The sequence below is a fragment of the Cyanistes caeruleus genome, chromosome 21 (genome assembly GCF_971803275.1).
Source record: "Cyanistes caeruleus chromosome 21, bCyaCae1.hap1.1, whole genome shotgun sequence".
Taxonomy (NCBI): domain Eukaryota; kingdom Metazoa; phylum Chordata; class Aves; order Passeriformes; family Paridae; genus Cyanistes; species Cyanistes caeruleus.
In genome coordinates, this window is record NC_141721.1 from 9611652 (window position 1) to 9638084 (window position 26433).

A 26433-nucleotide genomic window follows, 5' to 3' on the forward strand; every position below is an offset into this window, starting at 1 on the left:
TAGAAACAAAGACCCTCTTTGTTCTCAAAGATTTGCTTTATTAGTCTAAATTCACTAACTCTTCCTGATACAGGGCTTCCTTCAGGATACCAGCATTTGGAATATACTCTGAAACACTTGGATCACAGCAGTGAAGTGGGTGTTATAGCACTGTGTCTTACTCTGCACTGGATGTGATTAGAAATGTAGCTTCAAACACAAATGGGTGAAAATATGATAACAGGGAGGGGGAAGGAAGGAGGAAGAAGGTTAGAGGACTGAACCTTTCAAAATGCTCACAACCTCTTATTGACTTTATGCAATGGTATTCCTATTTATAATAGCATCAGGTCAGAATCAGGCTTTTTCTACCAGTATTTATGATGATGCTGGCAATTTGATGAGTCTTTGTCCTGCATAGCAAATGAGTGATTAAAGTTTTCAGTGACTTTATGTCTAAGGAGTTCTTTTCCCTCTGGGAAGTCTAAGCAAGAGAAGCCATTGTCCTCTTTGCAGCACCAGGGGGTTGAATTTGTTTGTTGGTTGGAAAGGGGCTTTTTTTTTTTTTGGCTGGGATTACATGGCTAATACTTAGCCTTTTATCAGAAATCCATAGTTTTCTGTGGTTCTTAAAACATTACAGTGTATTTTACATTTAAAAAGAAATGAGGCCTCCTTGAAACAAATTCATTCTGGTTGGCTTTGCACATTGATGATTAAAAAACGTGGTTCAATCTTTTTAGTCTCATTCTGAGCAATGTCTCATTAGATTTGCATTTTATTTTTTTCCATATCCATCATGATTTGTGTCAGCAGAATGGTTACATAGATGGACAGCTTATTATCAGCTTTAAGTGAGGAAGCAGAACACAGGAATGGTTACTAAAAAAAAGGGAAAGGTAATTAACACAGGGTGCCAGAATATAGAATAAAGAATATAGAATAAATGAAGCTTGACATTTCCATTTTGCTAATCCAAATTAAACCTCGTCTTAATGGTACAGAGGGCAGGAGGGGACTCTGGGCCTCTGCTCGTGTTTCTGCATCCCCTAGTGCTGCATGTCCTGGCGTGGCATAGCAGTGCCAGCAGTGCCAGCAGTGCCCAGCAGTGCCAGCAGTGCCCAGCAGTGCCAGCAGTGCCAGCAGTGCCCAGCAGTGTCCAGCAGTGCCAGCAGTGCCCAGCAGTGCCCAGCAGTGTCCAGCAGTGCCCAGCAGTGCCAGAAGTGCCCAGCAGTGCCAGCAGTGCCCAGCAGTGCCAGCAGTGCCAGCAGTGCCCAGCAGTGCCAGCATTGCCAGCAGTGCCAGCAGTGCCCAGCAGTGCCAGCAGTGCCAGCAGTGCCAGCAGTGCCCAGCAGTGCCAGCAGTGCCCAGCAGTGTCCAGCAGTGCCAGCAGTGCCAGAAGTGCCCAGCAGTGCTCAGCAGTGCCCAGCAGTGCCAGCAGTGTCCAGCAGTGCCAGCAGTGCCCAGCAGTGCCAGCAGTGCCAGCAGTGCCAGCAGTGCCCAGCAGTGCCAGCAGTGCCCGCAGTGCCCAGCAGTGACCAGCAGTGCCAGCAGTGCCAGCAGTGCCCAGCAATGCCCGCAGTGCCAGCAGTGCTAGCAGTGCCAGCAGTGCCCAGCAGTGCCAGCAGTGCCAGCAGTGCCCGCAGTGCCCAGCAGTGTCCAGCAGTGTCCAGCAGTGCCAGCAGTGCCAGCAGTGCCAGCAGTGCCAGCAGTGCCCGCAGTGCCCAGCAGTGACCAGCAGTGCCAGCAGTGCCAGCAGTGCCCAGCAATGCCCGCAGTGCCAGCAGTGCTAGCAGTGCCAGCAGTGCCCAGCAGTGCCAGCAGTGCCCGCAGTGCCCAGCAGTGTCCAGCAGTGTCCAGCAGTGCCAGCAGTGCCAGCAGTGCCAGCAGTGCCCAGCAGTGCCAGCAGTGCCCAGCAGTGCCCAGCAGTGCCAGCAGTGTCCAGCAGTGCCCAGCAGTGTCCAGCAGTGCCCAGCAGTGCCAGCAGTGCCCAGCAGTGCCTGCAGTGCCAGCAGTGCCCGCAGTGCCCAGCAGTGCCCAGCAGTGCCCAGCAGTGCCAGCAGTGCCCAGCAGTGCCCGCAGTGCCCAGCAGTGACCAGTAGTGCCAGCAGTGCCAGCAGTGCCCAGCAATGCCCGCAGTGCCAGCAGTGCCCAGCAGTGATCAGCAGTGCCAGCAGTGCCCAGCAGTGCCAGCAGTGCCCAGCAGTGCCTGCAGTGCCAGCAGTGCCCGCAGTGCCCAGCAGTGCCCAGCAGTGCCAGCATTGCCAGCAGTGCCAGCAGTGCCCAGCAGTGCCCAGCAGTGCCAGCAGTGCCCAGCAGTGCCAGCAGTGCCCAGCAGTGCTCAGCAGTGCCCAGCAGTGCCAGCAGTGTCCAGCAGTGCTCAGCAGTGCCCAGCAGTGCCAGCAGTGCCCAGCAGTGCCCAGCAGTGCCAGCAATGCCCAGCAGTGCCAGAAGTGCCCAGCAGTGCCAGCAGTGCCCAGCAGTGCCCAGCAGTGCCCAGCAGTGCCAGCATTGCCAGCAGTGCCCAGCAGTGCCCAGCAGTGCCCAGCAGTGCCTGGGGAAGATTCAGCTGCTGCCCAGGTGGGACCTGAGAAAGGTTTGGAATGCCTGCAGAGCTCTTACAGCCAAACAGAGCTGTTGAGCCTGAGCAGGGGCTCACCCACAGGGGAAGCTCCTGTTCACTTGAGAATTCACAGTTGTCTTACCGTGCAGTTTGCTGTCCCCTCCTTCATTCTCTCCTCTGAATGTGGAATGTCTGCAAAGTAATTTGGCTCCATTGTTTGATATATAAAGTGGGAGTGGGAGGGAGGGTCTGGGAGGATGAATTAAAATGAATTGGGAATCTTTATGTGAAGATGAAAGAGGACTGGAGGGAGCCATGATAACTCTCTAAATACTTAGAGGGACATTATGAAGAGGACAGAGACCAATTACCCTCATTAGTCAGTGCTAGCAGAACAAGAAGAAATGCAGTGTGCTACCAAAGGGAAACCTGGATTGTGATGGCAAAGTTCTAAGGGAAACATCACAGAAAGAGTCAGGTGAAGGTCTGTCCTGGCCTTAGCTGAAGAACCTGGTCTGGAGTTCAGGAAACTGACATGCAGACTCCCAGGTAATTCACCAACACAGGAGGGATAAGGTTTTGCTGTTTTCATGCCTACCTGGCATATATTCCTATTCAGTTGTGGACATATTTCCTGTTCTTGCATCAACCCCCAAATATTTGAGGTGACACCTTAGGAACCCACCTACAGTTCGTTGCTCCTTTTGATCATACATTTCTCGTGGAAATGGGAGGGAAAAGGCAAAAACCTGTGAGGAACCTGAATAGGAATCAGGGGGAGTGTATTAGCATTTGCTGAGCTGGGCAGAAGAATCACTCAGGAAATTAAAAGAAGGATGGTATTTTGAGGTGATAAAACATTAAAGTATGAAACTTACATTTGACTCAAATCCAGCCTCAATTTTTCCTTTTTAAGCTGCAGTTTAGGAAAAGCTGAACTCTTGCCAGTGACAAGTGCAGGGTCTGGACTCTTGCAAAAGGGAGAATGAATTAAAATATATTGCTTGGTGATGAAAAGACATGAGAAATGCAGAAAGAGGACAAAGGAAAAGGTAACTCACTCAAAGCCTGATTGAAGAGGTCAGGCAAGGTCCATGCCCTAGGGGTCTTCAACACAACACAGGGTGGTGGTGATGGTGTATACCAGTGCCCTGCTCTTAGATGAAACCTCAGCTTTCTATTGGTAAAGTTATAAGCCTTTTGTTCTGTTGGGTTTTTGTCTGGCTGTTATTTTCCTAAGGTTTGAAATACACCCGAAGGGGGTGTAAAGCCGGCTGCAAAGGCAGCATTTGTTTGAGAAATCAAATACCCTAAAGACAGTGTAACAGAAAAGCCTTGGGTGGTTGGTTGGTGCCGATTTTCTGTTCTCTGTGTGTGGTTCAGTGGTAAGAAACAGTGTAAGCCCTCACTGCTCACAAACTGGGAGCAGCACCCAGCATTCCCCCATGCCCAAGCCCAAGTTCTGTGGTCCCTCTCCTGCAGAGGCTGATCCCTCCCTGCTGGGACATCATCCCTGCCCTGTTTGTTTTCATTCATTAAGCCCCTTGAGCAGAATGATCCCCTGAGTAGGCAATGATTCAATCACTGATTTTCTCTCATTCCCTTTCATAGCTGTTATTTGAGGTACAGCTGTCACTACATCCATTCAGGGGAAAGAGATGATCAAAGGGGGAAAGACAGGAAAACACCATTTAAGAAATAAATGCAAAGTTATGATGCCTCTGTTTGCCTGAGAAAGAGAGATTTTTATGCAGCTTTTGGCATTTAAAAATCCTTTGTGAAAAGGTCACCCTGTAGTTGGAATCTTATTAATACAGAAGAATGGCCCAGAAAATGTCATGTCTTTTTACCCTGATATTTAGCCAGAAAGGAGTGACTCAGCACCCGGAGCAAATCTGGCAGGGTGGCATTGATGAGCTGGGAAGTGCAGGTTTGGCAGGTGGTGACAGTGCCACCACTGCCAGTGATGCTGGGAGCAGAGGGTCTGTGTGTGCACACCCTGCACCTCTGACTGCAGCCCATTAACTGCCCACTGCATACAATGTGCGTGTTTGTAGCTAAAAAACCTCAACAACACCAGCAAAGGCACATAACTGTTCTAGAAACACAGACACATTTTATGTAGTTATGGGTATAAGTGCACACAGCAGGACAAGGGCAAGAGTTTGGGCAAAGAAAGGCTCAGAGCTCTCAGGATTCAGGCTGAAAGGGCAATGTGTGGTGCTGCAAAGGGAAGGCAGAGTGCACAGTGGAAAAGACCAAATAAATGCTTTTCCTCTGGAAAATCACTAAGAAAAAGTTTGTCTGTCATCTGCAGTTTATATTTCAATCTTTAATCTACTGCTTTTAGTTACATTTGTGTTCACTTCCTTCAAGGGAATTTTCTTTCTGTTTGCCTTAGTAGTGACTCATTTTACCTTTAATATGTTTTGGCAGAACTGAGGTATTTATTTTAGCAAAGTAGTGAAAACAGTTTTGAGTGTGTTAGCCATTGCTGCGACTCCTGCCATGTCACCGCCTGCTTAATGCCCTGGCTTGGGCTGACCCCACAGAGCTCTGAGCACGCACAGTCAATCACCATCACACCTCACACTCTACACAATTTCTTCATTTTTAATAACTCACACAATGAAATATTTTGTCAGTTCTGACATGTCACAGACTCATGCTGAATGGAATTTTCTAACCCATTACAATGTTTTCACTTTTCTTTTTACTGGACATGCAAGAGCTCAACGTGGTGTTTATAACACAGAGCAACTGTAATATACCATCTCTGACTGGGGAAGTTCTCAATACTCAGTGCTTCCCTCATTTTTATTTTCTGTGGCATTTAAGGTTCCTGCTGCCCTGTCCTGTGCCGTGAGCCATACCTTGCTTTCCTCTCAGGACACAGATCTAGTGTGAACACTCATGAAAGGACACACATTCTCTCTTGGTTATTCGTGCATCACTGCTCACTCACAAGCTGACTAAATTCTGCAAAGTCATGGGCTTTGGTCTCTGGTGCTCATCTCCACAGCCAGCATCGTGCCAGTGAAAGATTTTACAGGAATGTAATTGCATTCCAAGCTGAAATACTCCCAGTCTGGGTTTTCGGAACCACACCCAGTTCTTTAACAGGTACATTTCCCTTCCATTGCAGCCTAAGTACCACATTGCTCCTCCTTTCCCCCCTTCTCCCCATTTCCCCCAGCCCACCCCAGGTGTATCTCACCATTACCCTCCTGGTCCTCAGGCTCTGCTACTCAGTGGGGACCTGCTGTTACTGCCGCTGCTGCTGCCACTCATGACTGTACCTGAAACCACAAAGGAAAATTGGCAGACAGCAAGCAAACCAATGGTTTCTGAATCCAGCTCCAGAGCCCCAAGTGAAGGTCACCCACACCTCAGTGTGGGAGCTATTAGTGTTCCTATTTGAAAAGTCCCCATGAGCACCGTAACGATGAATGGTGACAGCTCGTGCACATGTGCCTGTATACACACACACGCAGACCCTGTACGTTGCAACACTATGCCAAATAAATTATGTTTCACATCATTTCTAGTGTCATCTTAGATTAATTTGCATTTCTTTTCTCATTATGGCTCATCCTTCATTTCAAAGATGTCCTTCAAACCAGAACATGGGAAGAGAACCAAGAAGTGGCATGGAATAATCATAAAGCAAAGCCTTAAAGCCATTCCCACTGCCACATCTCTGATTGGCACCCCATGACCCACATCACCCCTTCCCACAGTTTCCTCTTTGGAGAATTTGTTTTCCCAGAACTGATTCTTTGTGTCCCAAGGGTGACAGATTCCTCTGTTACCCTTATCAGTCAAGGAACAAAGAAATGCTTAAATCAGTGAAATTAGCCGTGGGTCATTTGACAGCTACACAGAGCCACAATATGCAGAAATACAAACAGCCATGTGCCATTTATCCACCTTCTCAGCACCCCCTGCCCCAGTGTGATGTGCCTGGGCCACTCTGTGTTGAAGGAGAAGTGAGTCCCTTATTGCCCACAGCTCAGGCATCAGCACTAAGGTGGCCATGAACTGGCTGCAGGACATGAGAGACCAGAGCTGTGACCCTGTGCTCTCCCCCTGCAGAGGGTGGCTGCTCTGCAGGGGCATTGAGAACACCTCTGCCATTGTGGAGTAAATCACAGCTCCACTGGCTACAACATTGTTAAAATAGTTTGAGAACATCATAAACAGAATTCATCTGGGGAGATATTTCATCTTAAGCTTTGATGACGAGTTCAGCACTGCTCAAACACATCCTTCAGCTACAGGTCAGCCCTTTCTGCACATCTATTTTGAGATCTCCATACCCCATTTGCTAACCCCTGAAACAGTCACAAAACCCTCTGGACTGCTGTCTCTCCCTAAAATCCTCCCCAGGACTGTGGTCTCTGGCAGCACAGGGGGGTGCTCAGAAAGCATGCCCTCACCTTTCTGCTCACGTGTGAATTGTACAACACAGACACAGTTCGTTCTTTGCCTAATACAGAATTAAACATTATGCAACTCACTGAGTGATATGTTTTGTCCCATGAGAGATTTGCTTCAGAAATACAAAGACAGAAAGATACTCATCTGTCATTATCACACCAGTTTCTAGTCAGCTGGGAAATGCTGCTTCTTCTCCCAAATGAAGAGGCTGGGTGGAAACAATATCCTACCTTTGCCTCCCCCAATACCTTTTCCCATGGAAATTTTCCATTTTAATTAGATTCCTTTATTACTATCTTCTTGTCTAGCACTTCTTTTCTTGCTGTTAAACTTTTTTCCCTCTACACATCTATTTTTCATTTTCTTCAATTGCCAAGAGCTGCAGCATGTGTCCATGTGCATGTGCTGGGGGAAGGAGAAGAAAGAGATAAAAAAAGAATAAAAAGAGAGAAAAAAATGGGGAAAATTAACCTGATAATTGTTGAAAATAACTGTTGTCAGCAGCAAAAGTGCTGACAAGGCACTTTCATGAAACCAGAAAGTTTTCTTATTTTGCCAGGATGGAGCTTACACCTCCAGTCCCTTCTCCACCCTGGCTGCACCCTAAAAGTGTAAGGGGGAGTCAAGCCCTCACTGCCTGTTACAGCCACTGTTCTGCCTTAAGGACTTTATACAGAGAACAAACCAAGCAGAAACAAGTAATTTCTGCTTTCTAAGCCACTCTCAGCTCACTGCCAGCTCTGGCCCATGACGCTGAGGAGGGGGATGCCCATGGCAGTGTGGGGCTGCTGGCCCCAGATGCTGTGATGTGCTGTGGGAAGTGCTGATTTGTGTCTTTTGTTGATGCATGTTAATGCTTACATTTGCATTCCAACTCCAATGAAAAATTTATGACTGTTAAACTTCTGTATGTCATAATTAAACACAAACAATAATTTCCAAATAACTGTTTACCATGCTGTATATTCAATTGTGCAATCAATCTCAGTGACTCTTTTTCCTTGCAAATGAAGGGAGGCGTGCCCGTACCCACCACGATGCGCTCATACCATGGCCCATGGAAGATGAAGAGTCAATCTGACAATTCAGGAGAGAGCGGTTACCTGTGGAACAAATAGATTGAAGCCCTGTCATTCCCAAATAGATGCCACCTCCTCCTGCTATTTGTTTGGAGGAAGCCTCTCAGAGAGATGGATGGGACAAGTGCTGTTCAAACATTAATCTTAATGCAGAGAGAGAGGGAAGCAGCTGCTTGCAGAGCTCTGCCAAGGCACCTAAGATCTGCAAGGAATACCTGTGAAGTGGTCTCAGCCCTGCCACCAGTGGTGGTTCCACAGCCAGGACCTGCTCTGGGAGGAGACAGGGACCAAGTAACCAACAGAGACCCCCCCATGCTTGTGGCAAGCTCTAACAGCAAGCAGGCAAGGGGATGTGCAGGGAAAGCTCCACTGAGGAGTGGTAGAGGAAAAATATGTTGGCATGAGGATAAGGCCCTGCCAATGGCCCCATCCCTGGGCGTTCCCATCCTTGCCAGCTCAGGTGGCTTTGCTGGCAGTGCCCAGGGTGGCCAGGGGTGCTGTGGGAATTGAGGAGTTGGTTCATGCTGAGTCAGTGGCACTGTAAGCTATGTATTGCTGGGATTCAGAGCAGACTGCTTCCTTTATGGCATAAAACCTGAACTGGTGACCTGCCAATGGGTGTAGATTGGTGATGGCCTCACAGGGAACTGCATTTGTCCTGGAAACAAGGGGAATAAAAGACATAATGGAGTTCAGTGATGCAACACAGACTCATAGAATCACAGAATCACCAGGCTGGAAGAGACCTTCACCATCATCAAGTCCAACCCAGCCCTAACACCTCAACTAGACCATGGCACCAAGTGCCACATCCACAGCCTCTTTTTTTAGACACATCCAGGACTGGTGACTCCATCACCTTCCCGGGCAAACCGTTCCAATATTTTACTACCCTTTCTGTAAAAAGCCTTTTCCTAATATCTAACCTGTATTTGTCTTGGTGCAGCTTGACACTGTGTCTCCTTGTTCTGTAAGTTGTTGCCTGGAGAAAGAGACCGACCCCACCTGCCTACAGCCACCTTTCAGGGAGTTGTAGCGACAAATAACAGTATACAAAGTGTCCTTTTACATTACTAATAACACACACTAGGCTGTCTGGGTCCCTGTTCTCCTGAGGACACCACTAGGAAGCTCTTTGTAAATAGGATTTCTCAGTTAATGTCCTTTCCCAAAGAGTGCATTAATCACCCTTTGTGGATGCAGTCTCGAGGAGTAAGGACTGTGCTGGGTGGGAAGAAGACATCGCTCCCAATCTGGGCTGTGAGGGGACTGTCCACAACCCCACATCTTCTCCATGGCTGGAGCCGAGACTGCAGCACTCCCTGCTGCCACGTCTGTGGAGATGCCACCCGTGGCAGGTACCACAGGTGCAGGAGAGCCGGTGCCACGGCAGCACTGCGGCTGCAGACAGGGACCACGAACCCCCAGGGAGCTTGCAGAGGGGCTGGGAAGAGCAGGAGGGGATGGGGAAGATACCTCTTTGGCAGCTCCTGAACTCTGCTGCCTCTCTGAGCAGGTGTCAAGGAGTCTGTCCTGGTTTAGGGCAAATTTGGGAGAAAACCTCAAATGGGCCCCACCCGGGAAGCAAACCCACGTGGCCCTTTCCCCCCCCCCCCCCCAACCGGTTCGGGAAGAGATTTCTCTGAGAGAAGTGGAAAAAACCTGTTTATTTCACAGGCACAACACTACCCAGCACAAAAATGAATGATATCAAATTACAAAACCTCTCGCCCTTCAGAAGAGATGACGAACTTCAGAGGGTCTCTTTCCTGGGGGTGTTCGCTCTGTTATCAGTCCCTCTGGCGCTGGAAAATGCCGCTGCCCAGGCTGGGCTCCCGGTAGTCCACGGGTGCAAGCTCCCGGTGCTCCCCCGAGTCCCCAGTCCAGAGCAGGTTCGATTCGTTTCAGAAAAAGGGAAAGAAAACAGTCCAGGAAGACCTCTCTGCTCCGGCTAGCTGGAAAGCCAAGGCGATTTGTGTCTTGTTGTCTGTCTGTGCTGTAGTCAAAACTCCCGATGCGGGGGGAGCAAGTACAGTCTGATAACAGACTTGGTGCTTCTTTTCCACTCACTTTTACTCTCAGATGGAATTTTAAGAATACAGAACCTGTGTCTGGGTTAGGTGGACGAATGGGGATACAATTTAACATCATAATCAACCCAGGACATTCCACCCCTTATCCCCATATCGTCGACTTACTGCCAAAACTAACATTCCAACTCTGCACACATTTACATACATAGAAACTTCCCCTCCGTTCCACCCAAAAAATACAAGCAGTATATCCGTCATGCCCCTGTCAAGCCCCACAACAAGCTACTGAATCCAGACCCCCCACGCTGGAGAGCTGCAGGATTCCCCACTCTCTCATTTTACTCACTCAAAACACCATCTTTCACCTGGTCATACCTTCAACACTTACACATATCCTTCTGTTTCGTGTCTGCGTGGTTTAAGGTACAGACAATGGCAGTAACCTTTTACCCAATGATCAGGTCTCCCTGAGGTACACATCGTGTTGTTCCATCTCTCTGCATTATCCACCATGTCCAACCTGGTCCTTGAGCAAAGACAACCCCACAAATGGGTTTGTCTGTGCTCGAGGTAGAATTGACCCAAACTGTCTTCCCTAACAGACCTCTGACATGTACCACTGGGACTTTGTCTCCGTCTACTACATGTAAAGACTCAGACTGGGCAGGACCTGCTCGGTTGGTGGAACCTCTGGTGTTGACTAACCAGGTGGCCTTTGCTAGATGTTGCTCCCAGTTTTTAAAAGATCCTCCACCCAGTGCCTTTAAGGTGATTTTTAATAGTCCATTGTACCTCTCCACCTTCCCAGCAGCGGGTGCATGGTAGGGGATATGGTACACCCATTCAATGCCATGTTCCCTAGCCCAGCTGTTTATAAGGCTGTTCTTGAAATGAGTCCCATTGTCTGACTCAATCCTCTCAGGGGTGCCATGCCTCCAAAGGACCTGTTTTTCAAGTCCCAGGATGGTGTTCCGGGCAGTGGCATGAGGCACAGGGTAGGTTTCCAACCATCCTGTGGCGGCTTCTACCATCATGAGCACGTAGCGCTTGCCTTGGCAGGTTTGGGGCAGTGTGATGTAATCAATCTGCCAGGCCTCCCCATACTTGTACCTGGACCACCACCTACCGTAACAGAGGGGCTTCAACCGCTTGGCCTGCTTGATCGCAGCACATGTCTCACAGTCATGAATAACCTGAGAAATGCTGTCCATAGTTAAATCCACCCCTCGGTCTCGTGCCCACTTATAGGTGGCATCTCTACCCTGATGACCTGAGGCATCATGAGCCCATCGGGCTAGGAACAACTCTCCCTTATGTTCCCAATCCAAATCTATTTTTGACACTTGTATCTTTGCAGCCTGATCTACCTGCTTATTATTTTGGTGTTCCTCATTAGCTCTACTCTTGGGGACATGGGCATCTACATGGCGGATTTTCACTGGTAGTCTCCCTACTCTGGTAGCAATGTCCTTCCACTCTTTGGCAGCCCAAATTGGTTTTCCTCTACACTGCCAATTAGCCTCTTTCCACCTCTCCAACCATCCCCACAGAGCATTGGCCACCATCCATGAATCTGTGTAGAGGTAGAGCTTTGGCCACTTCTCTCTTTCAGCAATGTCCAGGGCCAGTTGAACAGCTTTGAGTTCTGCAAGTTGACTTGATCCACCTTCTCCTTCAGTGGCCTCTGCAGCCTGTCGTGTGGGGCTCCATACAGCTGCTTTCCACTTCCAGTTCATCCCTACGACGTGACAGGAACCATCAGTGAAAAGAGCGTAGCGTGTTTCTTCTGCTGGCAGCTGGTTATATGGTGGAGCTTCTTCAGCCCTTGTCACTTCCTCTTGTTCTTCATCTGTGGGACCAAAATTTTCACCTTCAGGCCAGTTTGTAATTATTTCCAAAATCCCAGGTCGGTTCAGTTTACCAATACGGGCGCGCTGCGTGATAAGAGCAATCCACTTGCTCCATGTGGCACTGGTTGCATGATGGATGGAAGGAACCTTTCCCTTGAACATCCATCCTAGCACCGGTAGTCGGGGTGCCAGGAGGAGTTGTGCTTCAGTGTCAACCAAAGCCTCATATTGTTGTGGTTCTGATGTGCCAGGCCAACGAATCCACACAGTCCAAAAACCACGATTTTCCCTAGCCTCTACCTGGCTAGAGGCAGGGCCCCTCTAAGCCTGGTTATCCTTTCCTTTGGTATATGTCTTGGATGTTCCTTCAAGGGGGTCAGACATGTCATCATCATCATACCTGGCAGTTTGGCTAAGGGCAACTGGAGCTGCTTCCCTTTTGGTGGAACTTCCTTTGTGACTCTTCTCCTCCTTCAGTTCACACACCCATTGTGCTAGAGCTGCAGGAGATTTCCCATTCCATCTCCTCATGTTTTCTCCACAATCACGCAGGAAGAACCACAGCTCAGCTCGTGGGGTATACCTTCTCTCCCGATCTGGGGAACGCCTGCGTTGAGTGCCAGGACCTCTGATCTGTACTGCTGAGATTTGGAGAAGGTCCTCTTTCATCTCTAAGTTTCTTGTGATTCTCCTCTATCTTATCTTCTAATCTCTGCAGACGTGTTTCCACAGCTGCGATTCTTGCATGTGTGGGGCCATGCACGGCATCTGCGTATGCTCGAAGCTTCTTCGCCATATCCAGCACGGTCTCCTCCCTTTCATCCCGTTTCATCATTGCTAACGCAGATGCATATTCTTGTGGCCCAAGTCATATCAATTTTTGCCACATCACGGATGTACATGGCACCAAGTCTGGATTCTTAGTTGGGATGTCATCTGAAAAAACACTCTCTGCCACTGCCATTTCTCTCAGGCGTTGGATCCCTTGTTCGATGGTTTTCCATTGTGTTTGCTGCATGTAAAGATTATCTACACACAGATATCTTTGGGCTACACTTTCAAGGACCCGTGCCCAGAGACTGCGAGGGTTAGCCCCTCTCATCATCCCCTGGTCAATAACCGGATCGTGTGACAGGGATCCCAGATGCCTCGCTTCAGTGCCATCCAGAACTGTAGCTTCACCTGTGGCATCCCACAGATGGACTAACCAACTAATTATAGATTCATCAGGTCAAGTGTAGTCCTTCCTTAGGCCACGAAGATCTTTCAGGGAAAAGGACTCAATATTAGCCTCTGATCTTGTGCCAGTTGCTTTGACTCTTGGTTTTGTGTCAGGAGGCATTGAGGGTCCTTCTCCTGCTTCATCATCATCATCATCCACTGGTTGATCGGTTTTGTCTGTGCACTTTCCACTTCTTGTGCTAGTAGCAACAGCCATGGGCTGAGGCTTGCTGTCTGGTTTAGCTACCACCTTTGTAACTGGGAGGTTGGCTGCAGCCTGAGTAATTGGGGTAACTGTTGATTTCTCTCCCTGTCCCCTTTCTCCTGTCTGCTGCCCTACAGTATCCAGCAATGTACGATAAGCATATGCCAGGGCCCAGCTTACTGCAATGATCTTTTTTTTCTTTGGAATTATCCTGACACTTCTCTTTCAGGTATTTCCCCACCTCAGCTGGATTCAGAATTTGCTCATGTAGAAAGTCCCAACCTACAGGGTCAGATAATTCCTTCAGGATTTGGCCCATATCCTCCCATTCTCCACCCCACTCAGGATTTTCCATGCTTGGTTCTGGGGTCTCATCAGTCCCTCTGGAAATCCCAGCCCTCATTCTAGAGAGGCTGAAGACTGTATAGAGGAAACTTACCAGATTAAATGCCAGAAAGATGGTCTCTTTAACATTCAGGGGAAACTGAACACTCTCCAATAGTGATGTAACCGATTCAGAGGAGAAGAAGGAAAGGAAAGGTTGAAAAGCCTCATTCCCTACTCCTCCTCTAACAAACTGGGTACATAACCATACCCATGAATCCTTTATATTTGGAACAGACTGCAGCACTTGAATAAACTTCTTAGAAATCATAATCACTAGGCCCAGCCCAATAGCTATTCTAATCCATGACCCTCTACTGTAGAAGCTATGTGTTAGGGACAATACCGGGGCTAGTTGTGGATAAGAAAATAAACCAAGGGACCATAAAGGTATTAAAACCTCAAAAAAGCCTAGCGACCAGAAACACATGAAGGCCTGCACCCCAAAAGACATTATTAATTCAAGCAGCATGGCTGGATGGCTAGGGACTGCTTTATCTTATCACAATACAAAGTAATTGCCACTTCAGTACAATCAGTACAGGGTTTTTCCACTCTCTCGTGCCCCATGTTGGGCGCCAATGAATGTATTTGTCCTGGTTTAGGGCAAATTTGGGAGAACACCTCCAGTGGGGCTCCCCCCCACCCCGGGAAGCAAACCCACGTGGCCCTTTTCCCCCCACCCCCCGACCAGTTCGGGAAGAGATTTCTCTGAGAGAAGTGGAAAAAACCTGTTTATTTCACAGGCACAACACTACCCAGCACAAGAATGAACCACATCAAATTACAAAACCTCTCGCCGTTCAGAAAAGATGACAAACTTCAGAGGGTCTCTTTCCTGGGGGTGTTCGCTCTGTTATCAGTCCCTCTGGCGCTGGAAAATGCCGCTGCCCAGGCTGGGCTCCCGGTAGTCCACGGGTGCAAGCTCCCTGTGCTCCCTCGAGTCCCCAGTCCAGAGCAAGTTCGATTCGTTTCAGAAAAGGGAAAGAAAACAGTCCAGGAAGACCTCTCTGCTCCGGCTAGCTGGAAAGCCAAGGTGATCTGTGTCTTGTTGTCTGTCTGTGCTGTAGTCAAAACTCCCGATGCAGGGGGAGCAAGTACAGTCTCTGATAACAGACTTGGTGCTTCTTTTCCACTCACTTTAACTCTCAGATGGAATTTTAAGAATACAGAACCTGTGTCTGGGTTAGGTGGACGAATGGGGATACAATTTAACATCATAATCAACCCAGGACAGAGTCCAAAGTGTACATGTTAGCTCAAGAGCCTAATTGGTTCTGGAGGATTTCTTCTCTAGATTGTGGGTTTATATTGTCCCCAGGTTGGTTATAGTGACTGGAAGCTATTTCCACCCAGAGACTTGGTGAAGTTGAATATTGTCCCAAACTGAGTCCCTAAAGATGGTTTCTGTACTCCCAGTCCATGCTTGTGCAGAGAGTGACAGGGCTGGCAGCCCATGCACCCTGCTCTGTCCCCCTGCCAGCTGTGCAGCTGTGTCCCTGCAGCAGCCAACAGGAGCACGCTCCCAGTGAGTGTGTGTGCTCACCTCTTGCCACAGCCAGAAGATTTCAGCTCTCTGGGCTGTCAGCTCGCTGGCTTTCATAAGGACTGATTCCCTAATTAAATTAAATTCTTTAGCAGTAGTTAATGTTGCACATGCAACATTAATTTTTGTGGTAGCATGATCAGTGCTGTATTCACACTTGTTTATTTTCAGGGTGTTAACAACTCTGTTGTAAACACATTTTCAGTGGTCAAAAGCAAAGCATAAAAATCAACAAAAATATTTTTATCATCATCAAGATTTCCAGTTCTACAGTAAACCTGATGAGAGAAAGAATGTTTGAGAGCAGGAGAGGCTGTTGGGGAGCCCTGCTGCTCTGAGACTTGTCGTCCCACAGGGGAGCTGCTTTCACAGCCACATCCAGCAGCAAACCCTTCCTGGGAGTTTAACTAACCCCACAACATTTTGCCTTCCCTTCTGGCTGAGCTCCATGTCCTGCCTGGGCTGGAGGTTATACATGGGGTGAAAAGCTTAAGGGAAGAAAAAGACCCTGAAAGGCCCAAGAACCCTCACTTCAGACTGCACAGATTCAAAGTGCTCCCACTGGGACCTCTAAACTGTGTCAAACAAATGGAACTTACTGTCTCTTTCCCTGTCTTCAGTCCCTAACAAAGTTGTTTCCATTATTGGGGAAACCCCTGGAGAAGTGTTAGCACGGTAAGAAGCCCCTGTAAGCAGGACTAAATTAGGGAAGTGAGCAGACTACAGAGCAGAGCAAACAGATTTCATTTTCTATCTATCAGGGTCTATTAGTTTCAGACAGGTCTCTATCACTGCCATGGCCTGTCTGTGGTCAGAGTGCACCCAACAGATTGAAATGGAAACAGGTCTGCTGATGAGCCTGACACAGTGACTGAATTGAGCTCCCAATGCCAGCAGAGTGAGGGGTAGGGCATCAGTCTCAGAGACACTCCTACTCAATCCTGTAGGCAAAGCCCTCTGCAGTGGTCACCTGGTTGACAAACAGCTCAAAGAACATAACTCTGATGTGCATCCAGGTGAGATCAAGCTGCTGCTGAAAAGCTATTTGTGCCCTGCTCCTCCACCCACTGCTGCAAACCCCTTTTACCCACCAAACCCTTTTCCAGCATCTGTGACACATCATGGAGAAACTGCCTGAACACCAGAGCAGGGACTCACCCAGCCCTGGCAGTGCTGGGACTCCAGCTACCCTGAACAGCCCTCACAGCTACAGAGGAAGCACCATCAGGAAGTGAGGGGAAGAAAATTTACTTTGTAATTGCTAACAAGCCTCATACTTCCTTGCTAGCACATAAACAAAGGAATTTGGCTCTCTTGCTGCATTAATGCCATGTGTGAAAACTAACCTGGGAGGCTGGATGTTTTTTCCAGGGTAAGGAGATGTTCCAATTACCAGTAAATTGCCAGGACTTGGAACAATACTGCATATTAATTCAAAGCAAGTGAATGTTCATTGAATTACCCAGAAGAGTAAACAGCTTTTTGTGGGGTGTGTAAATAAACCCACGGTAGCAAAGAAATTGGGAAAAGAGATTTTAAAAACTAATTTGCCTGAGAGAAAAAAAATCCAAAGAAAGTAAGTAAAAGGAAGGGTTATTTTGGAATGACTATTTTGGTTGTTACAAGCTGGGTCATGTATCCATGAATGGAAGGACCAGCCCCAGGCTGCCCTTTACATCAGCACTGCACAGACTTTCCTGGCACAGGAGAACATGAGCAGACCCATACCTGCCCCACAGCCTGTCCCAGGCTCCCCAGCAGGAGGAACACGGACCAAATGCTGTGGGAGGAAGAAGGGGATGCAGAGATTGCTGTACTTTCCACCTGTACCAAACAGCGTCTCCAGCTCAGTGTCCATTGCAGTCACCACTAACATACAAAGGTTTAATAAATGCATGTGGCTTCAGGGGCTTTTCCACCATTTTCTTTTTTTTTTCCAACTCAGCTCCCTCATCACTGAGTTAATGCACTAATGGACACTTACCATTACCTAACTTCCGACCTAATGGGCACAGCAAATAAGTGAAAGGCTCATAAAATCAAATTTACTGAGCGTCATTCCTTTTGCTGTCCATTAACTGAAACTATTTATCAGGTTAAGCAGATCCAGGGTATGGAGCTATATTCATCTTGTATTAATGCTGTTACATGGACACCTCAGGATCCTAGGCTCCCCAGCAATTGCAGGGAAGCGCTGTGAGGCCAAGCTCTCGCTCCTGGTGGTGATTTTGGAGGCATGAGGGGTGCACCAACCCTGTGAGGTGGGTGGGTTTCTTTTCCTTAAGGCACAAAGGAGCTCCAGTCAACTGGCTGCTGCAACATTCCCAGGAACAGGAAAGTGCTGTTAACCTTGGTGTCAGTATCTGGTTTATAAATTCCATAACTAGAGACAAATTAGATGAACTTTAAAAACTTTCATGTAAATATATTTAATGGATTTTCCCTTGCTAAGTTACTTTTTTCCTTTCTAAACTCCCAAGGCCCCAGTAAAGCCAGTCAATACACCATTACATTCATTTGGGGACCAGTAAAGCTTTCAGAATTAGCATTTGCACTGTGGATTTCAAGAAACCATTTGAACCACAGTAAGCCTTGAAGATAATTTTGAAATGCATTTTTATTTCTTAATAATTTCTTGAGAACCATTAAAAGAAATGAGAACTCTGCACCATGAACAGACACAGGCTGATGAAGCACTGTGAGGGGGCAAAAAATACCATCAATACTTAGGAAAGGATCTTAGGAGTTTCCCCAAAGCACTGTTTTGCTAGCAGAGGGGACAGCTACAGCTCTTCTGTACCCATGCCTGTAACCCCATTGCCGCCCCAGAGCCTCTCCCTGCACCTTTGGGGTGCTGCTGGTCCCTGCTGCTGGCTCAGGTGGGGGTGCTGCACCACAAAGCACAAGAAGCTGCTTCCTGCTTGAAATGGCTCTTGGTCCCCAGAAACCCAGTCCTTCCTCTCTCCTTTCTCCTACTAACCATCCATTGGACTATTTTCTAAAACAAAACAGCAGCTTCATTGCATCCAAATAATGACATTTCAGGCTTAAAAGCCATGCTGTGCACAAAATTCACAATGAATCAAACAGCCTCTAATGTCTCCTGACCTACTTCTCAGATCCTTCATTGCATCTGCTTAAGATAAAACCCTTGCTGGGATTAAAGCATTCATGGCATATGTCCAAAGGTCAGAAAAGGCCATGATGGAACCACAAACCAAGAAAACTGCTCCTGGCAGTTTCAGTGTAGTATTTTACCTTCAGGACAGGAAAAAACTTACTAAAACTCAGAATTATCACACCCATGGGAAGAGCTGGAGCCTCTCATTGAAGAGTGGTGCCAAACCCAGCCTCTGAGTGTACCTTTCTTCCTGTGAAGGTGAGATCAAGACATCAACAGAAATTAGGATCAGTTTTCGCTCTTAAATAACTCGATTTTCTTCAGTATTTATGCTATAAATGGGAATTAAGTAATGAAGGATTTGAAACCATTAAACAATTAAATGCCTGGTTTTTAATTTTCCCAGCTGTGGGTTAATTTGGTCTCCAGCACACGTGGCACTTTGCAGTGGAGTACCAAACGCATTTGGAACATTTCCCAAGCACTCCCAGTTGGCAGCAGAGGAGCTTGGTTCTGAAGGCCACAGTGGTACCAGCTCTGACCAGGAACCAGGCCTTGGAGAAGTGCCAGGGATGCCCAGTGTCACCCGTGAGACGCTCTGTGCAACACATGGGAATGAATTCTGAGTGGAATTTTCCCCTTTCTTGTGAGCCCCTCTCTGTGCCCTAAGAGTGGCTGGGGACAAACTGAACCCAAGCCTGGTGATCTGCTGAAAGGAGGGCAGGGTCACCCTGTGCCAGCGCTCCAGGATGATGCCCAAGCCACAGCAGAGCCCAGCAATGCCAGCCCAGCACAAGAGCGGCCTAAGGCTCCGTGTGGATCCCAGGCACTGCCTGCTGCAGCTGGTTGCTGGGGTTAATGACAGTGAAGTGAGGAGCAGGAGTACAGTGTAGGTTGCTTTTCAGTTAATTTAGCAGATGATGTCAGCTGTGCAGGCTCAGGCTATTTCCATTCCCCGCATTAACCTCAGCTCTGAGAGATTGTGCTGCTGCACTTCGGGGATCATTCATCACTCCCCAACTCCCAGTGACACTGCTTCCGTTTCACTGATGGTGACTGAAGAAAAATTCCATTGTTTCTGCAGGATCAGGTCTCCAGGAATCCACGGTGCTGCTGGACTCAGACACTGGTGCTTGGCCCTTTCAGCTGGGTCAGTATCTGAACTAATGCCTGCTGCGAGTGGACACCAGGCACTTGGGAATGCCTCTTGCACATGAGCTGGAAAACTGCTGTTATAAATGTAAAGGCAATTTCGGGTTATATAAAAGAGAAAATTTATTATCAAACAATAATAAATTCGAACAAAGAGAAAAAACTACAATAAAATAAGCAGCGCAGCGCTGGGTGGACAGGGTCTATACGCAAGGTATAGGTGCTCCCAAATCTACACCTGAGAGTCCTTTGGCTTGGGTTTTTATAGGAAGTTTGTGTCTTGAGGCCAAATTCTAAGCAGGCACTCTTTGCTAAGAGGTTCTTAATTGTTCGAAGAATAGATTTCCTGGCACCGGAGAATAGAGTCAATAGACGTTGGGCAGAGGCTCTTCATATGTAAAGAGGTCCAGGATGTCTTTTTGATATCATTTTGGTCCAGGCCATTAGGGTGGAGTGGTGGCACCCATCTTGGAGCCGATGGCTATCTCGGCTGGCTCTTCTTCTTTTGTTTAGTTTCTCCATTTCTCCAGCACAGGTGGTCAGGGTGGAGGTGCTCAGGCTCGGCGATATCTCGTCCGGGCCCGTTCTTTTGTTTGTTCGATGGCTCGTGTCCTGCCCATTCTTTCGGGGCTGATGTGCCTGCTTGCGATTGTTATCTGGGTGCTTGGCTGCAATCTGTTGCTTTGGAAGAGAAATCCTGCCTCGACCTGGAGGAGGATTTCTCATTCCATATTTTCATCATTTACAATTACATATACTTTATTTAAACCTTTTCTTTCGAATTTTTATTCATCTAATTCTTTATTACAGTCTCCCACTTAATAATTTGACTACATTAAAAATTCGTATTATTTTATTCAATCTTACAGAGGGATGAGTGTGAGATTAACCACATTCACTTTTCTCTCAGTCTGATATTTTGCTTTTAGGATTTAACTCGTTTTCATCTCTGGAGAAACAGAATACTTGGTCAAATTGTAAACATACCTGGTCAACTTCACTTTTTAACAAATCTAAAATTATTGGTTCATTATTGAAGGAAGTTTTTGTTTCATGTTTCAAATTTCTGTCTTCTTAATACATTTTTCCACTTATAGTACACGTTTTCAAGTTCGCTTTATTGTAACATAGGATTGATTTTGTAATATGCTACAAAGGTGGATTGTCTTTTTCTTCTGATCTAGATGGTTTTATTACATTGACTATAAATTGAAATCGGAGGAATCCCTCTCACTTCTCTCTTGTACCTGAAGTGGGTAGTTTTGATCTTTTGTCTTTCAGGAGTTTGAAACTGCCCGTCTTTAAAACTTGCTTCTGAGCGGTAACATCAGACCTCCCCCTTTAATTTACAGATCTTATACTGAGTGCCGTTGGAAAAACACATCTCCTTTTGCAGTTCTGGAGGACAGTCAATCTTTCGTCCAGTTTCTGTGGCAGTCCGACACTGCTCACACTTCTCCAGGGGACTCACCCCCGGAGGCGCCTCGGGACTCATTCTCTCGGCTAAGCACACGGCTAGGTTCAGGACTATTAGGATTCCCCACTATTGCATCTCTCTGCTTTGCCTTTCGCCCGTATAGGAACATACGGCGGGGATTATCATCTTCTCGGCAGCAGGGACTGTCTTCAGGGGCCCTTGTAGTCTTTAAGGTGTACTTTCTTTTGAAAATAGCTCACCGAGACGATTTAGTTGGGTCTGTCTTACACAGTACTTTAAACTTTAATTGTTTTTCGGCACTCGATTTCTAAAGCTTTGGCTTTGGAATCTAACTGGCCTCTTAACCCCTTTTGGAACAATAGGAACCACTCAGGAGAGTTTAGTTCTAAGGACCCCGCCCGGGTGGCAAGTGTTAAGAAACGGCTAGTTTCTTCCTGTTCTTTCTCTAGACACTTTGTGCACAATCCTTTAGGTTTGTACCCTCTTAAACAGTGGGCTACTCAAATCTGTTTACAATAAGCACACTCGAAGTGGATAAATGGAAAACAATTACAATCAGGATTAATACAACTTATCTAGTCGTCACTTGTCATTTGTGATGACGCCGGAGTTTGATTTTCAGTTCTCTCGGAGGTGTGGTGACTTTCCACTCGGAGGAGTTGTAATCCGTTACTTTTTTTCACTCGAGGTGAGTGTGTCCAGCTCCTTTCTGCAGTCCGGACAGCTGTGTCTGTGGTCAGGAGGATGAGAAACGGTCTTTCTTAGTGAGGGTTGAGGGGGAGCTCTTTCTAAGTTTTGATTAGGACTTTATCCCCAGGCTGCATTTGGTGTATGGCAAATCTCAGTGTTGTGCTTTGGGGAATCAGTCTTCTTTTCTGCAGATTGGTTAACAAAGCCGCTCGTTTTGCCTTTTTGTCTGCCAGGTTGTTACCTCGGGTGTGGAACTGCCATCTTGTTTGGTGTCCTTTTACATGGACAACTGATATTTTTTTTGGTTCTCTGACAGCCTGTAGAATTTGTCGAATGATTTCTCTATGGATTAACTCTTTTCTTTTCGTATTTATCAGACTTCTTTTTCTCAAATTTTCTTAAAAGTATGTACTACTTTAAAAGCATACCGCGAATTTGTATAGATGATCCCCTCTTTCTTTTCAACTCCTGGAGGGCTCTCAGGAGAGCATAAAGCTCGCAAGCTTGTGCAGACCAGCTTGCTTTTAGGGGGCCTGATTTCACAATGCTTCCTGATATGCCATTCACTCTAGCATATCCTGACTTTCTTTTTCTCTCAACAACTTTCGAGGATCTATCTATAAACTACTTTTCTCTTCTTTCTAACTCTTGATTTTCTAAATCTGGTTTAACTTTAGTTTGCAATTCCACAGTTTCAATGCAATTGTGTAATAGTTTCTCTGTTGGTTCCCCAAACAGGAACTGTGCAGGATTCTGCGCAGTAGTGGTTCTTAATTCTAAACCAGGCGAGCTGATTAAGATGGCTTCATATTTCAGAAGCCTCAAATCAGTCAACCACTTTTCTGCTTTTTGTTGTAAGATATTTCTTACATCATGTAGACTATCAAGGGAGCTCCGAAAGTTACTTTTTTTTTTTTTTTTTTTTTTTTTCTTCTCTTACTAATAAAGCCACTGCCACAATTGCTTGCAAACAAGTAGGCCAACCCCGACTAACCGGGTCTAAAAATTTTGAGAGAAACTTTATGGGCTTCTTTTTTCTGCCCACTCTTGGGTCAGAACTCCTTGTGCTGCTTGTCTATTCACATCTACGAATAATTGAAATTCTTATTTGTAGGAGACGCTTTCTGGGGACGGTCAGAGACACGGCAAAGACCTCTATAATCGAGTTAAGTGTTAGAAGTTTATTTCAGGGCGTGGGGTAGAGAGATAGAGAGAGAGAGCAAGAGACGGAAAAAAGAGCAAGCAAGAGAAAAAAAAAGAGAGAGACCGGAAAAAGAGAGTGAAAAGAGACCGAGCTCTTCTATACCACTACTTATATAACCTATACCTTTGAATATTCTATTCCTTAACTAACCAATCTTTCTAAGTATACTAATATAGTAACATTTGTGTACAACCTATAGAAATCGCTATTTTTGCATATTTTTAGTTATCTCAGGGTCCTTCAGGCCTTTCCTTATAAGGCTGCGATGAGGGGTCTCAGCTTGGTTTTATTGCAGGAAAGAATGTGTTCTGGCATACCAGCCCGGTTGGTTTCTTTGAATTATTCAAACCGTGCTATCATTTGTATTTCTTCCTTAGCCTTTCTGGCTACAAAATCATATTTATAATTTCTTTCTAATTCTACCTTCCCAACATCTCCCCCGTTTTGTCTATGAATAACTAAGATATTAGATACGGTTCTACTCATTAGTTTCTGCATGCATTGGAGTATACAAGGTATAGCTATTAAAACTACAATTATCACTATACAGATTAAAACAAAAAGATAAAAACAACATGCACTTGGGTAAACGACAGAACTCCATTTTTTTTTTTTTTTTTTTTTTTGAGCTGCTTCTGGTAGATCACTTTCTTCTTGAAGATTCTGCGTAGATCAGGCTTGGGCGTCTGCTTCTTGGCTCTTTTTTGCAGGGTCACTGGCTGGTGTGGAGGTTTCAGCAGACTTCGATGTGCAGTAGGGTTTCAGTGAGCTTTTGATCTCGTGCCTCTGCTTGAGCCGCGATTACTGCAGCTTGTGATGTTTGTGCTAAAAGAGCTTTTTCCAGCTTCTCCCCTAAGGTTCTCCCCAATTCAGTTGCTTGAATTGCTGCTACATGTTGTGGACTTCCTATTTTGTTACAAGCGTCTATCATTTCTGGCACTGTTGGCTTTTCTTTTCCCAGGGCTTTGATCACCTTCTTACATTCGGCATTAGCATTATTTTCGATAATGTCCCGTATCATAATTGGACGGGCTATATCATCACCACACTGGCGTTCAGCAGCTTGAATTACACGATCCACAAATGTTGTGAATGGCTCAGAGGCTTCTTGGCTAATAAGGTTATAAGCTTTTTCAAAAGTTCCAGCAGGCTGAATTTGCAAAAAGGCTCGCCGTGCCATTTTTTTGATGTCATCTAATGCTACCCTAGGCAGGTTTATCTGATTTTCATTTCGGTCATCTGGAGGTTCACCTGTGAGCTTTGACAGGGTGAGAGCACGCAAATCTGGATCATTACTACGTCTATAATTGTCCAATACATTTCTGAGTAGTCTCTTCCATTTCAATTCCCATAGCATAAATTGCGAATCTGTAAGGGTGATGCTAGCAATATTTTTGCAGTCATTGGGCGTGAGAGTATGCTCTTCTAGTGTACTTTTCAGCAGTTGTTTAAAATATGGAGAGCAAATGCCACTGTCCTTTATCGCTTTTCGCAGTTCTTTTATCTCCTGGGGTGGAATAGCTGTCCATGTTCTTGGACCGCCCGCCTGCTGACTAAATAACACCGGCATTGCTAGGGGGTTTATGTTTTCTTCTTTGCAAATTTGTCTTTTGACTTCCAGCCAGTTTGTAAGTTGGTTATCATCATAACATTCTTGGGAATTTATGTGTAGCGGAGCTTCGGATTTTACAATCTCACTTTGAAGTGGTAAAGTCAGGGGATTAGCTGTTGCATGCATAGAATAGTTCACTGTCTCTCCTGTATTTATTAATGCAGATACTGTGTTAGAAATTCCCCCTTCCTTTTGTACCTTTTGTGTAGCCAGGTGTAGCGGCGGCCTTGTAGTTGTAGTGTCGGCTGACAGTAGCTGCGATAGGGGACGGTCAGGGGGCAGAACGGGGTGCTGGACTTGCGGATAAGCCTCTGGGAGCTGCAGCACGGCCGGGGGCAGGGAAGCAGGTTTCAGTTGTTCGCAGTTATAATACGCGGGGGCATCTGACAGCGAAGCGGCAGTTCTTGGTGATATTACAGCCGGGTCTGGTAGAGGATCGGGGGGATACACAGGACCAGACGCTGGCGGGAGTAGCGCAGTGTTTTGTGACCGTGTGGAAACCTGTGGCTGACACCGCGTTTGTGTAAGTTCCGGTCCAGGGTCGGTGGTGGCGGCCCTCGTGGCAGACAGAACCGGGACCTGCTGCGGCTCGGGACCGCGTGGCCAGAGAGAAACAGCAGAAGGAGCTGAGGGGGCCGGGGTGGACCGGGCAGCGGAGGCTGGAACGTCTGCAGGTCGCGGCAAAATGGGAGGCGGAGAAAAATGAAACAACGAGATGTTCGAGGCAGCAGTGGTCTGTGTCGGCTCAGGGGCCGGGGTGTGACCCGCTGCTGCCGGCGGGGCTGACTCCGCGGTGACAGGAGGTAGTGGAAGAGTTAAGGAAGAGGCTGAAGTGTGGTTTTGTAGCGCAGATAGAATATAAGCGGTAGCCGCGATGATGGCCGCAGGGTGCAGCGGGGGAGGAGCGGGAGATTCTCCGGTGGGGAGGAGGGGTGGTGGAGTTGAGGCGACAGCACCGACGGGGGGAGGAGCCACGATGACATCGCTGGGCGGAGGCGCAGGGGCGGAGTCAAGGGGCGGGGTCGCACCGGTGACGGGAGCGGGAGGGGCGGGGTGCACCGCGAGGGCAGAGCCGGGGGTGGGCAGCGCGGGGGTTGTGACAGCGGAGACGGGGCTTCTTGAGGGAGCGGGGAGCTCGCCGCTTGCCACACTGGGGGCGGGAACAGTATCGGGAGGGGGAGGGGGAGCAGGGGCGGGGCCGCAGGGTCCGCCGAGGGGGATGGGGTCACTGGAACAGATTGCGAAATCACGGGGGCTGGGGGGGGTGGGGAAGGGACGCGCGAAACTGCGGAGGCTGGAGTCACTGAGTTTCGGGGGGCCGGAACGGGCCTGGCCACGTTTCGGGTCTCCGTGGCCAGGGACAAACGCGTAGTAGGGACCGGATCCGACGCGACAGCCACTGATGGTTGTTGCTTATTATGAAAGAGTTCTACGAGGGCTCTGCACGCTGGGACCAGCTGCGCGGCTGTCATATCGCGGTGTGAGATATTATTAAAGAGTTTAATACCGACCGTGTCCCAAAAATCTCTAGTAAATACAGCTGAACGGTCAGCGTTGGGGAAGTTAAGTAGAGTCCATTCTAAAAGATCTTTTAGCTCTTGTTTCGGTAAATTATTGGACTCAGAGCGTAATAAATGTTTTAGTCGCTTATAGAGGTCTCTGTCGTGAATAGAGTAAGATTGTCCCATGATTAAAACTTGTGCGCACTAACCTCAGTACCGGAGAAAACAGCGTATCCAATCCCAGCTTCTCGTGGGGGCTGGCCAGGCTCCCCTGCTGCGGCTCCAGACGCTGCTTGTCGGGTTCCTTCACCAAGCTCCGCTTCTAGCTGTTGCTTTGCAACACTGCAGCGAGCTCAGAACCCCTTTCCAGCACAGCACCAAGCGGTGCCAGGCACCTCGCTGTGCTCCACTCCC

General features: G+C 47.5%; 1 pseudogene; it reads right to left on the bottom strand.

The window, feature by feature from the left end:
• Positions 1 to 12265: 12265 nt before the first annotated feature.
• On the bottom strand, positions 12266 to 14365 carry LOC147649655 (uncharacterized; annotated as a pseudogene).
• Positions 14366 to 26433: the final 12068 nt, after the last annotated feature.